Consider the following 13,906-nt stretch of genomic DNA (forward strand, 5'->3'; position numbering starts at 1 on the left):
AGCTGTTATAATCATTCGCTGTCAACTTTGTGCTGACGCTGAATTACTTTGTGTTTTTTATGCTTGGTTTGGGTCTGAAATACTAGCATCCATACCCTACACTGTAATTCTATGGGTGAGTGAGCTGACCAGCTATATACAGAATTACCAGCAGAGGAACAGAAGCCTTCTGCATGTTGAGATTTGAGAAATTGTAGTTTGTGGACAGTAAACAAAGTCCTTAAGCTTTATATTTGTATCTGACTAGAAACCCAGGGGAATATATTTGTTCTACTTTTTTCCCATTCTATTTTTATATACAAATGTAAATTAGCTACTGTACTGGATTTAAAGTGTATTATATGAAATCATCCACATTCCCTGTATTATATGAGGGCATTGCAGATTTTTTTTTTTTAATGAAATAATTACTTTTAATTTACAATGTTCCTCCCTGTGCGATGTTATGTTACATTTTTATGTTAAAGGAGAAAATAGCATATTAAACTTACACTAGAATTTATAACATACTGACACTGGGATCCCTTTTCCTATTGTGTAGCAGCCACACAAACATAAATGATACAATTTATGAACAATATATGAGAATTTATTAAATATTTAAAGGGGTTATCCAGCAAAAAATAATTCTCTTTCAAATTAAATGATATCAGAAAGTTATATAGACGTGTAATTTACTTCTACTTAAAAATGCCAAATCTTCCCCTACTTATCAGCTGCTGTATGTCATGCAGGAAATGTTTTCTTCTTAGTCTGACACAGTGCTCTCTGCTGCCATCTTTGTCCAAGACAGGAACTATCCAGAGAAGCAGCCAATTCCTATAGAAAACCTTTCCTGGTCGGTCTGGACAGTACCTGTCTTGGACAGCGGTGGCAGCAGAGAGTACTGTTTGAGATTAAAAAGTAAAGAACATTTCCTGCAGGACATACAGAAGCTGATAAGTATGGGAAGACGTGAGATTTTTAAATAGAAGTAAATTACAAAACTATATAACTTTCTGAAACCAGTTTATTTTGAAAGATTTTTTTCCCCACTGGATAACCCCTTTAAGGGTAATAATGGCAACATGTATTGGATGAGGAGTAGCCTATGGAAGCCTGTGCTGATGCTTTCCTGCATACAAAAGCTGGTATTCGAAGAAGAGCCACAGAAAAAAAAAACACAGGTGACTATGGATGTGTCTTTACCTTTAATCTTGGATCAATAAGTCCCAGGATAAGTGGCATGAGATGACCAGTTATGAAAATATCTTGATTTAGAGATATGTAAAGAGAAATCTGCTGTATGTGTATATATGTAGACAACAAGTAGTTGCACTGTGAATTGCAACCTGTCAAGGATTTTGCAATCATGTCACAATAATGGAGGGTGTAAATAAAAACATAGAGTAATCTAAGCCTGAATACAGTAGTTTAACCCCTTCAAGACCAAGCCTATTTGCACCTAAAAGACCAGGCTCATTTTTGAAAATCTGACCTGTCTCACTTTATGCGCTTATAGCTCAGTGATGCTTTAACGTATGCTAGCGATTCTGAGATTGTTTTTTCGTCACATATGGCACTTTATATTAGTGGCAAAATTTGTTCACTACTTTGTGTGTTTTTTGTGAAAAACATCAAAATATCATGAACAATTTGAAAAATTAGCATTTTATGAACTTTGAAATTCTCTGCTTCTAAAAAAAGAAAGTCGTATCACATAAATTAGTTACTAAGTCACATTACCGATATGTCCTCTTTATTCTGGCTTCATTTCATAAACATATTTTACTTTTTTAGGGTGTTACGGGGCTTAGAAATTTATCAGCAAATTTCCACATTTTCGTGAAAGTTTCCAAAACTGATTTTTTTAGGGACCAGCTCTTTTTTAAGTTGATTTAGGAGGTTTGTATACTGGAAACCCCCATAAATGACCCCATTTTGGAAACTACACACCTTAAAGAATTAATCTAGGGGTATAATGAGCATTTTAACCCTACAGAGGCTGGAGGAAAGTATTCACCATTAGGCCAAAAAAAAATGAAAAATGAAAAATTTCCAATAATATATACGTTTAGATTAAAGTTTCTCATTTTCGAAAGGAACATAAGAGAAAAAGCACCCCAAAATTTGTAACGCAGGTTCTCTTGAGTACTAGGGTACCCCAGATGTGGGCGTAAACCACTGTATGGGCACACAGCAGGGTTCAGAAGGAAGGGAGCGCCAATTAGCTTTTCCATTGCAGATTTTGCTGAAGAGGTTTCCGAGCGCCAGGTGCATTTGCAGTGCCCCTGTAGTGTCAGCAGAGAGAAAAACACCCCATAAGTAACCCCATATTGGAAAGTGCACCCCTCAAAGAATTCATCTTGGGGTAGGATGAGCATTTTGACCCCACAGGTATTAGAGGAAAATCTTCAAAAGTAGACAGTAAAAATGAAAAACTCAAATTTTTCCAATAATATGTTTGTTTAGGGTATGTGCACACTGAGGAAAAGGCGAGGAATTCAGCTTGAAATTCAGCTTGAAATTCCTCCCGTAAAAAATGTACATAGCAAAGTCCCATTGTTTTAAATGGGTTTTCTGCTCTTTTCTGCTCTGTTGTTCACACTGCAGAATTTCCTAGCAGAATTATTTGCTGTAGATCTGCTAGAGGAATCCTATAGTAGTCAATGGGGGGCTTAAATTCTGCTTGAATTCTGCCTGAAAACTTTCTGCTTCAATTCCTCAAGAATTGCTCAGTGTGCACATAGCCTTAGTTTGAAATTTCTCAATTTTACGAGGCACTAGAGAAAAAAAGTACCCCAAAATTTGTAACCCAAGTTCTCCTGAGTAAAAAGGTACCTCATATGTGGGCATAAACCACTGCATGGGCACACAGCGGGGCTCAGAAGGAAAGGAGCGCCAATTCGCTTTTTCAATGCAGATTTTGCTGAAGAAGTTTCTGAGCGCCAGGTGCGTTTGCAGTGCCCCTGTAGTGCCAGCGGAGGAAAAATCTTGCCATAAGTCACCCCATTTTGGAGAGTGCACCCCTCAAAGAATTCATTTTGTGGTGAGCATTTTGACCCCACAGGTATTAGAGGAAAGTATTCAAAAGTAGACAGTAAAAATGAAAAACTCGAATTTTTCCAATAATATGTTCTTTTAGTTTGAAATTTCTCAATTTCACGAGGAACAGGAGAGAAAATTCACCCCAAAATCTGTAACGCAGGTTCTCCTGAGTAGAACGGTACTGCAAATGTAGGCATAAACCCCTGTATGGGCACACAGCCGGGCTCAGAAGGGAAAGAAGTGCCAATTAGCATTTTCCGTGCAGATTTTTCTGAAGAAGTTTCTGAGCGCCAGGTGCGTTTGCAGCGCCCCTGTAATGTCTACAGAATAGAACCTCCCCAAAAGTCACTCCATTTTGGAAAGTACACCTCTCAAAGAATACATCTTGGGGTAGAATGAGCATTTTGGCCCCACAGGTATTAAAGGAAAGTATTAAAAATTGGCCAGTAAAAATAAAAAACTAGAATTTTTCCAATAATATGTTGGTTTAGTTTAAAATTTCTAAATTTCACAAGGAACAGGAGAAAAAATGTATCCCAAAATCTGTAACGCAGGTTCTCCTGAGTACAATGGTACCCCATATGTGGGCATTTACCACTGTATGGGCACACAGCAGGGCTCAGAAGGGAAGGAGCGCCAATTTGCTGGAGAAAAACTGCAGCTAGTAATAGTTATTAGAATAGCGCAGTCACTAAAATAAAAAAAAGAGATTACAGGTAATATGGGTTGGTTATGGACAGTCTGGGATGGTTACGGGTAATTTGGGGTGGATATGGTCAACATGGGGTGGTCACGGGCAACCTGCTGTGGTTACGGCAACCTGGGGTGGTTAGAGGCAACCTGGGGTGGTTAGAGGCAACCTGGGATGGTTACGGGCAACCTGGGGTGGATACGGACAACCTGCTGTGGTTACAGACAATCTAGGGTGGTTACAGGCAGCCTGCTGTGGTTACGGGCAATGTGGGGTGGTTACAGACAATCTGGGGTGGTAACAGACAATCTGGGGTGGTTACGGACAATCTGGGGTGGTTACAGACAATCTGGAGTGGTTACGAATAAACTGAAGTGCTTATAGGTAATCTGAGGTGGGTACCTGTAATCTGGCGTGGTTACGGGCAATCTGGAGGGGGACACTGGCAATTTGGGGTGGTTAGAGGCAAGGTGCGGTGGTCAGAGGCAAGGTGCGGTGGTCAGAGGCCAGGTGCGGTGGTCAGAGGCAAGGTGTGGTGGTCAGAGGCAACGTGCAGTGGTCAGTGGCAAGGTGCGGTGGTCAGAGGCAAGGTGCGGTGGTCAGAGGCAAGGTGCGATGGTCAGAGGCAAGGTGCGGTGGTCAGAGGCGACGTGCGGTGGTCAGAGGCGACGTGCGGTGGTCAGAGGCGCCCTGCAGTGGTCAGAGGCAACCTGCGGTGGTTGCGTGCAATCTGGGGGGTTACATGTAATCTGGCATGATTACGGGCAACCTGGGGTGGTTATGCGCAACCTGAGGTGGTTACGGGCAACCTGGAGGGGTTACAGACAATCTAGAATTGTTACGGAGAGACTGAATTGCTTATAGGTAAAATGGGGTGGGTACATGTAATTTGGGGTGGTTACAGGCAATCTGGGGTGATTACGGACAATCTTGAGGGGGTCACTGGCAACGTGCGGTGATTACGGGCAACGTGCGGTGGTTACGGGCAACGTGCAGTGGTTACGGGCAACGTGCGGTGGTTACGTGCAACGTGTGGTGGTTACGGGCAACGTGCGGTGGTTACGTGTAATCTAGGGGGGTTACATGCAATCTGACGTGATTACAGACAACATGGGGTGGTTACCGGCAACCTGCGGTCGTTACGGGTAATCTGGGGGGTTAGGGTTAATTTGGGAGTAAACTGCAATTATTACTATAATAAAAAGTGTGTGTTTTATTTTTTTGCATGTTTTACACATTTATTTTCACTATATTACTATGATTACTGTGATATTTTCTATCACAGTAATCATAGTTCAGTGACAGAGACCAAATTGGTCTCTGTCACTTAAAATTTTCAGAGTTGGCTGCTTCTGGAGCGCATGCGCACTTCAGAAGCAGCCTGGATGTCGAGGAGGAAGGACCTCCCTGGATTAGGTGAGTATATGGGGTAGGGAGGGTGACTGGGGGACGGTAGGTGACTGGGGGGTTGGGGGGCGACTTGGGGGTGGGGGGGACACTCCACTTCTTATCCCCTGTCACCAATCATTCATGGTGACAGGGGATAAAAAGTGCCGGTGGCACATGGTACAAGCGATATAGTATATAGCGATGATCGCTTGTACCGGGACCCCACAGGGGGGTCCCCGATCACTGCCCTATGCTCTCCGCTACCTCCGGTGGCAAAGAGCATGGGGCTTTCATTCATTTTAACATTTTGATCACTGTGAACAGACATTAGCCGCCGCGGGGAGGGGGGGTTTGTTACTGGGGCACTAGGGAGGCTGATCTGGGGTCTGGTTTTACTTATTTCATCTCCCCCCACCGTGGATTCATGGTGGGGTGAGATGAAATACAGCGGCGGCACCTGGCCATTAGTGACCGCCGTATCGGCGGTCACTAAGGGGTTAATGGGGGTCAGCTGCGGGATCACAGCTGATTCTCATTATCTCCGGTGCTGCAGTCAGATGAGAGCGGGATCGCTATCTCAGCAGCGATCCCGCTCTCATCAGTAACCCCGTCAGTAACAGGAATGTATATATATATTCCTACCGCACGGGGTATGTGCAATAGGAACGTATATATACATGTTACTGACGTGAAGGGGTTAAGAAGGCATCAGATTTATAACAGTGCCTCAGATAAAGTCCTTAGAGGCGGGTGCTGAGTAGTTGATTGGTGAGGGTGACGGGCGTCGCATCCTGCTTATATGTCTATTTTACCGGGAAAGCTGCTATAATAACTCTGTGCTCTATTATTGAAAATAATAAGGAAGCTGCTTATAATGTACTGCTCAAATTAAGGGGACATTGAAATCACACATGATGGATTTGAACCTTTACTGATACCAATTATAATTCAGAGATAATGTATTAATGGTCAATAGAAACCAAAATTATTAACCAGTTTGAGGGTTGGATTCCAAAAAGGCAGTGGCCACATTATCCAGCATTTAAGTATTGTTAAGCAAACCCAGGAGCAGAGATTGTTTTATACTGTAGATGGCAAGTGTTTTTGTGTGTTTTTGCCTGTATATCAGTAGCTGACCCCTACTTGTGGCATTTAATAAACCAAATGATGTGTGCCACATGTGTCAAGTCCCTGATTGGTTCCCTCACAACACAATTGTGATGTGCCAATCAGTTACTGTGCCAGCTGTAAACCTTTTAACCCCTTAGGGACCAAGCCTGTTTGGGCCTTAATGACCAGGCTCATTTTTCAAAATCTGACCTGTCTCACTTTATGCGCTTATTGCTCAGTGATGCTTTAACGTATGCTAGCGATTCTGAGATTGTTTTTTCGTAACATATGGTACTTTATGTTAGGGGCAAAACTTGGTCACTGTCTTGTGTGTTTTTTGTGAAAAACATCAAAATATAATGAAAAGTTTGAAAATTTTGCACTTTACGAACTTTGAAATTCTTTGCTTCTAAAAAAAAGGGCACATGACAAAAATTAGTTAGTAAGTCACATTATCAATATGTCCTCTTTATTCTGCCTTCATTTCGTAAACATATTTCACTTTTTTAGGGTGTTACGGGGCTTAGAAATGTATCAGCAAATTATCAAATTTTCATGAAATTTCCAAAACTGATTTTTTTAGGAACCAGTTCTTTTTTTAAGTTGATTTAGGAGGCTTGTATACCGGAAACCCCCATAAGTCACCCCATTTTGGAAAGTACACCCCTCAAAGAATACATCTTGGGGTGTGGTGACCATTTTGACCCCACAGGTATTAGAGGAAAGTATTCAAAAGAAGACTAAAAATGAAAAAATTTAATTTTTCCAATAATATGTTTGTTTAGTTTGAAATTTCTTAATTTCACGAGGAACAGGGGAGAAAACTCACCCCAATATATATATCGCAGGTTCTCCTAAGTAAAACGGTACCCCATATGTGGGCATAAACCACTGTGTGGGCACACAGCGGGCCTCAGAAGCGAAGGAGCGCCAATTAGCATTTCCAGTTCAGTTTTTGCTGAAGAAGTTTCTGAGCGCCAGGTGCATTTGCAGTGCCCCTGTAGTGTCAGCAGAATAATCCCCCTCCAAAAGTCACCCTATTTAGGAAAGTGCACCCCTTAAAGAATACATCTTGGGGTGTGGTGACCATTTTGACTCCACAGGTATTAGAGGAAAGTATTAAAAAAAACAACTGTAAAAATGAAAAAATTGAATTTTTCCAATAACATGTTTGTTTAGTTTGAAATTTCTCAATTTCACGTTGAACAAAGGAGAAAACTCACCCCAATATATGTAACGCACGTTCTCCTGAGTAGAAAGGTACCCCATACATGGGTATAAACCACTGTGTGGGCACACAGCGGACCTCGGAAGGAAGGGAGTGCCAATTAGCATTTTCAATGCATGATTTTTCTGAAGAAGTTTCTGAGCGCCAGGTGCGTTTGCAGAGCCCCTGTAGTGTCAGCAGAATATAACCCCCCCAAAAGTCACCCCATTTTGGAAAGTGCACCCCTCAAAGAATTCATCTTGGTGTTTGGTCACCATTTTGACCCCACAGGTATTAGAGGAAAGTATTCAAAAGAAGACAGTAAAAATGAAAAAATAGAATCTGGGGGCGTTTACTGGCTATATGGGGTGGTTATGGGCAATCTTGGGGTGTTTACTGGCTATCTAGGGGTGGTTACTGGCTATCTGGGGTGGTGATGGGCAATCTGGGGGTGTTTACTGGCTATCTGGGGTGGTGACAAGCAATCTGGTGGTGTTCACTGACTATCTGGGGTTGCAACGGGCAATCTTGGGTGGTGTCGGGAAATCTGGGGTGGTGACGGGCAATCTGGGCTGGTTGCGAGCAATCTGGGGTGGTTGCGAGCAATCTGGGGTGGTTGCAGGCAATTTGGCATAGTTACAGGCAGTCTCTGGCAATCTGGGGTGGTTACAGGCAATCTGTGGTGGTTACGGGCTGTCTGGAATGGTTATGGGCTATCTGGGAGGGATTCGGGCAATCTGGGGAGATTACGGGCAATCTGGGGTAGTGACGGGCAATCTGGGGTTGTGACAGGCAAACTGGGGTAGTGTCGGGCAATCTGGGGTGGATACGGGCAATCTGGGGTGGATACGGGCAATCTGGGGAGATTACGGACAATCTGGGGAGATTACAGGCAATCTGGGGTGGTTAGGGGCAATCTGAGGTGGTGACGGGCAATCTGGGGTGGTTACAGGTAATCTGGGGTGGTTACAAGTAATCCAGGGTGGTTACGGGTAATCCAGGGCACTTGACTTTGGTGACAGGCATAAAAAAGTGCCAGCACCATTTGGAAAAAGCGATCAGTGGTATGTAGTATATACCGCTGATCACTTGTACTGGGACCACACCGGGTGGTCACCGATCATTGCCCCATGCTCTCCGCCACCTCCGGTGGTGGAGAGAATGAAGCTTTGATCATTTTTAGGAATCCATCACTGTGAACAGAGTCTGTTCACAGAGATGGCGGCAGCCATCTTGGATCAGATGGCCGCCCTGGGAGGGGAGGGTCAGTGACCAGGTCACTAGGGTTAATTCTGGTGGACAGGGGTCCCCCTCCTCTCCGTTAGCTGAGAGGAGGGGGCTGCGGGCATTACCGGCGCCGCTGCACTATTCTGCACCATCGCCATAAAGAGCTGAAGGCAGCAGAATAGAGCCCATTAGTGATCGCCGTAAAAATCCGTATCGACGGTCACTAATAACATAATACATGTTTTCTCTGGGTCACTACGGTTATAGCGATACCACATTTGTATAGGTTTTTTTAACTATTATCACTTTGGCGCAATAGAAACTATCTTCCTAGCAAAAACCCACAAAAACTGTCGCCGCATTGTAAGATCCATAGCGTTCTTATCTTTTGCGCAACAGAGCTAGTTTTAGGCTTATTTTTTGCGGGAAGATCTGTAGTTTCTATTGATACCAAGATTCATATGTATATGACTTTTTGATCTCTTTTATGACGTATTTTCTAAAGTGGATTGATAAAATACAGCTATTCTGGTACTGTTTTTTTTTTTTTTTTTTTTACAGCGTGTGTCGTGCGATATAATTATTGATATCGTTTTATAGATTGGGTCGTTACGGACGTGGCGATACCAAATATGTATAGGATTTGTGTTTTTGATCACTTTTATGTCACGTTTTATTGGGTATAGGGAATGTAATGCATCTTTATTATTGGGGGGGGGGGCTGGGGGGGGCTGTGTTGTGTTTGGTGCACACTTTTTTTTACTTTTTTTTACTTTTTCACTAGTGTACATTACTGTACACTAGTGTAAAATACTTTGATCACTGATACAATACATTGCAGTACCTGATGTACTGCAATGTATTGTATCATGCCTCATACTGACAGGCAATAGCCATGGCCACCCCTGTCAGCATCAGGCATCTCCATGGTGACCCCGGGGACCTTCATTATGACCCCGGGATCACCATGGAGACATCGGTACCCCGGACGGCGCCGCGAGACATAGCGATCACCTAAGTGACCCACGGCGCCGTCCGGGATCCATTGGGACCCGTTAGATGCCGCTGTCATGGTTTGAGAGCGGCATTTAACAGGTTAAACTGCCCGGAGCGGAGAATCCTCCGCTCAGGGCAGTTATAGGAGGGTGTCAGCGGTCACACTGACCGCTGATCACCCGTCCTGCAGCCACCGCCGGGCGGTAATTTATTCCGATGCGCCCGCCGTTAAAAGGCGTACGCATTGGAATAAAGCCCATTAGTGGCCGCGGTGAAAAGGCAGCATGGCGGTCACTAAGGGGTTAAAGGCTTCCATGCCAGTCATCTGAACTTTGCTTATACAGGCTGCCTAGCTGAGCAATGGAATGATTGCTTATTGTAAAAAAAAAAAAAAAAAAAATATAAATATTCCCTACTGAAACAAAATTTAAATAATCCTCCATTTCCAATAAAAAAAAAACCCTAAACAAAACAATTAAATAAATAAATAAAATAAGTACACCCATATTTTATAGTTATGTGCACAATTGTCTGTGCTAAAAAGGTAAATACCTAACCGCAGAATTGCTGGTTTTTGGTTACAGCATGTATCAGAAACAAACAAAAATTCTTCACACAGTCCTGGAAGCAGAAAAATGTAAAAATTAGGGCCTGTTTACACTGAACAAAAGTGGTGGCATTACAAGTGGCGCCTACGCCGCTGATGCCACTTGAAATTCTGCCTGTCCCACTGTGTCAATAGGATTTCTTATGCGCCTCCGTTCTCCGCCCAAATAATTGACACGTACTGTAGCTGGATAATTAAAAGAGACATGGCTTTAAAAAGACCCTCTGGAAAGACCCTTGAAGAGGTTCCATGAGTAAATGCAGATTGCATCTCTTACTTTTTCAGGCCCCTTTCCTTGTGAACCCCTAATGTCTCCAGCCTTGTTCTCTTCTCACCTCAGCAACAGGGGCTTCTGCTTTTCTTTAATCTTCAGGCACACTTACTTCCTCCTTAAAACTCCATTATAAACTCCTGGTATCTACTGCTACAGGTAATATTGCAGCATAAACATAACTGGGTTGTGAACTAGTGATAAGCAAGTACTAAAATGCTCGGGTGCTTGTTACTCGAGACAAATATTTCCTGATACTCGGGTGCTAGTTTCGAGTAACGAACCCCATTGAAGTCAATGGGAAACTCGAGCATCTTTGCAGGGGACCCAAGTTCGGTAGAGGGAAGGTCGGGTGAAAACCTGTCAACCTCAGAAAATGATGAAAACACCAAGGAAATGGACAGGAAACAGCAGGGGCAGCATGCATGGGTGTGTCTGAGACTGCCTAATCGTACCATTAAGCCAAATTCTGGGCAACAGCCTGGTTAAAGCAGAGTTAGCATAGGAACCACCCAAAAACTTAGCCTGGCACAGCATAGCAGTGAGAACACAGGGAACCATTAAAACAGAGTTAGCATATGAACCACCCCAAAATTTAGTCTGACACAGCATGGCAGGGAGAACACAGTGAACCATTAAAACAGAGGTAGCATATGAACCACCCAAAAACTTAGCCTGACACAGCATGGCAGTGAGGACACAGAGAACCAATAAAATTGAGTGAGGTAGCAAGTGAGCCTCCCAAAAAATAGGCCTGACACAGCATGGAATTGAGGACACAGAGAACCAATAAAAGTGAGTGAGGTAGCAAGTGAGCCTCCCAAAAATTAGGCCTGATAACAGCATGGGAGTGAGGACACAGAGAACCAATAAAAGTGAGTGAACTAGCAAGTGAGCCTCCCAAAAATTAGGCCTGACACAGCATGGGAGTGAGGACAAAGAGAACCAATAAAAGTGAGTGAGGAAGCAAGTGAGCCTCCCAAAAATTATGCCACAACACAACATGGCGGTGATGACAGAGTGACCAAGGTAGAAGCGGTAGGAGGTGAGCCTCCCAAAAATTATGCCACAGACAGCATGGCGGTGATGGCAGAGTGACCAGGGTAGAAGCGGTAGCAGGTGAGCCTCCCAAAAATTATGCCACACACACCATGGCGGTAAAGAAAGAGGGACCAAGGTAGAAGTGGTAGCAGATGAGCCTCTCAAAAATTATACCAGACACAGCATGGCGGAAGAAAAATTGGCTGTTGGCAGAGAATTAAAGGAGGAGGAGGAAGAAGAGGAGGAGGAGAGGAGATACAAAGAATCTTCATGTTGAGCTGCTTTCCCTGGGTGGACAGTTGAATTCAGGTGAAATCCAGGCTTTGTTCATTTTTATAAACCTCAGCCTCTCAGCGCTGTCAGTTGAAAGGCGGGTGCGCTTATCAGTGATGATGGCACCAGCTGCACTAAAGACCCGCTCTGACAACATGCTAGCGGCAGGGCAGCCCAGCACCTCCAAGGCGTAAAGCGCCAGTTCAGGCCACGTATCCAGCTTTGCAACCCAGTAGTTGTATGTAGCAGAGTGATCTGGAAGGACGTTGGTATGGTCAGCAAGGTACTCCCTCACCATCTTTCTAAAGGCCTCCCCCCTACTCTGTCTAGACTGGGGACAGTTGGCATAGACTTGCTGGCATGCCACGAAACTGTCAAAGGCCTTAGAGAGTGTTCCCCTGCCCCTTGAAAAGCTGCCTGCTCCACCCCTTCTCTCCCCTGCTTTTTGGCCCACAGAACTACGTCTTCTGGCGCTAGTGGTGTCAGATGGGAAGTAAACTTTCAGCTTCTGCACCAGGGCCTGTTGATATTGATTCACTCTCATACTGCCTTCCTCGGCAGAAATAAGAGTGGAAAAGTTCTGTTTGTACCGAGGGTCCAGCAGGGTGAACACCCAATAATCTGTGTTTTAAAAAAAAAAATTTAACCCGAGGGTAACAGGAAAGACAGCCTAAAATAAAGTCAGCCATGTGCACCAGGGTCCCAACACGCAAGAATTCCCTCTCCTCAATAGGCTGACTCTCAATTTCCTCCTCCTCCACCAATTCCTCCTCTTCAGGCCATACACGCTCAACAGCTAAGGATTGAGCATGGGTACCCTCTTCAGTCGCTGCAGCAGTCTGCTCCTCTTCCTCCTGTTCTTTCTCTTCCTCTACTTCAGGAAACTGATGTCAGGGTGGTCTGGCTATCTAGCGGCGGATGTTCTTCCCCGTCTCCTGAGATGAAGGCAAAGTCTCAGACTTCAGGCTGAGCGGGGAGGTTTGAAGCAGACACAGCAGCGGGATGGTGAGGCTAATGATGGCAGCATCGCCGCTGACCATCTGTGTTGACTCCTCAAAGGGGCCCAGTACCTGACAGCCACGTCCACTGCTAATTGTAGCTGTGAGGAAGCTGACAGACCTGACTACCACTTCTTACCGAGGTTGACATCTGGCATTCCACAATGGCTCTGCATTGCTGGTAAACCCTAGCTGCCATCTGGAAGGTGGAGTTCCACCGCGTGGGCACGTCGCACAGCAGTGAGCTGGCAGTTGCAAGCGCCTTTGCACTGCCCTTAGGGTGGCAGCATCCGTGGTTAACTTGCGGAAATGCGCACAGATGTGCCGCACCTTGGTGAACAAGTCATCCAAATTGGGGTAGGTCTTAAGGAACCGCTGCACCACTAGGTTGAACACGTGGGCTAGGCATGGTACATGTATGAGGCTGCTGAATTGCAGAGCTGTCACCAGGTTCCACCCGTTGTCACACACAACCATGCCTGGTTTGAGGTTCCGTGGTGCGAGCCAAAGATCTGTCTGCGCCGTAATGCCCTGCAACAGCTCCTGGGCCATGTGCCTCCCGTCGCCTAAGCTCAGCAGTTTCAACATCGCCTGTTGGCTCTTATTCACTGCAGTGCTGATGCAGCTAGCACTACGAAATGGAGGCGATGTGCTCGTGAAGGGTAATAGAGAGGAGGAAGAAGAAGAGGAGGAGAAAGAGCTATTCAAATCATGGGAGACTGCGACCGAAGTAGCACATGGGCAGAACCAGGGTCAGACTCTGTCCCAGCCTCCACCAAGTTGACCCAATATGCCGTCAGGGAGATATAGTGTCCCTGCCCGCCAGCACTTGTCCACGTGTCCGTGGTTAGGTGGACCTTGTCACTGACCGCGTTGGTCAGGTTTTGGTGATGTTATCTGACACTTGCTGAAGTAGGGCTGGGACGGCACAGCGTGAAAAGTAGTGGCGGCTGGGGACAGAGTACTGAGGGACAGTCACTGCCATGAGGTAGCTAAAAGCCTCTGACAGTTGAAAGGTGTGCTTGGACACCTGGCTGGAGGGTGTGGAGCATAGTGGAGGGGAAGGGGT

Source organism: Dendropsophus ebraccatus, chromosome 15 (genome assembly GCF_027789765.1).
Source record: "Dendropsophus ebraccatus isolate aDenEbr1 chromosome 15, aDenEbr1.pat, whole genome shotgun sequence".
NCBI classification, from domain to species: Eukaryota; Metazoa; Chordata; class Amphibia; order Anura; family Hylidae; genus Dendropsophus; species Dendropsophus ebraccatus.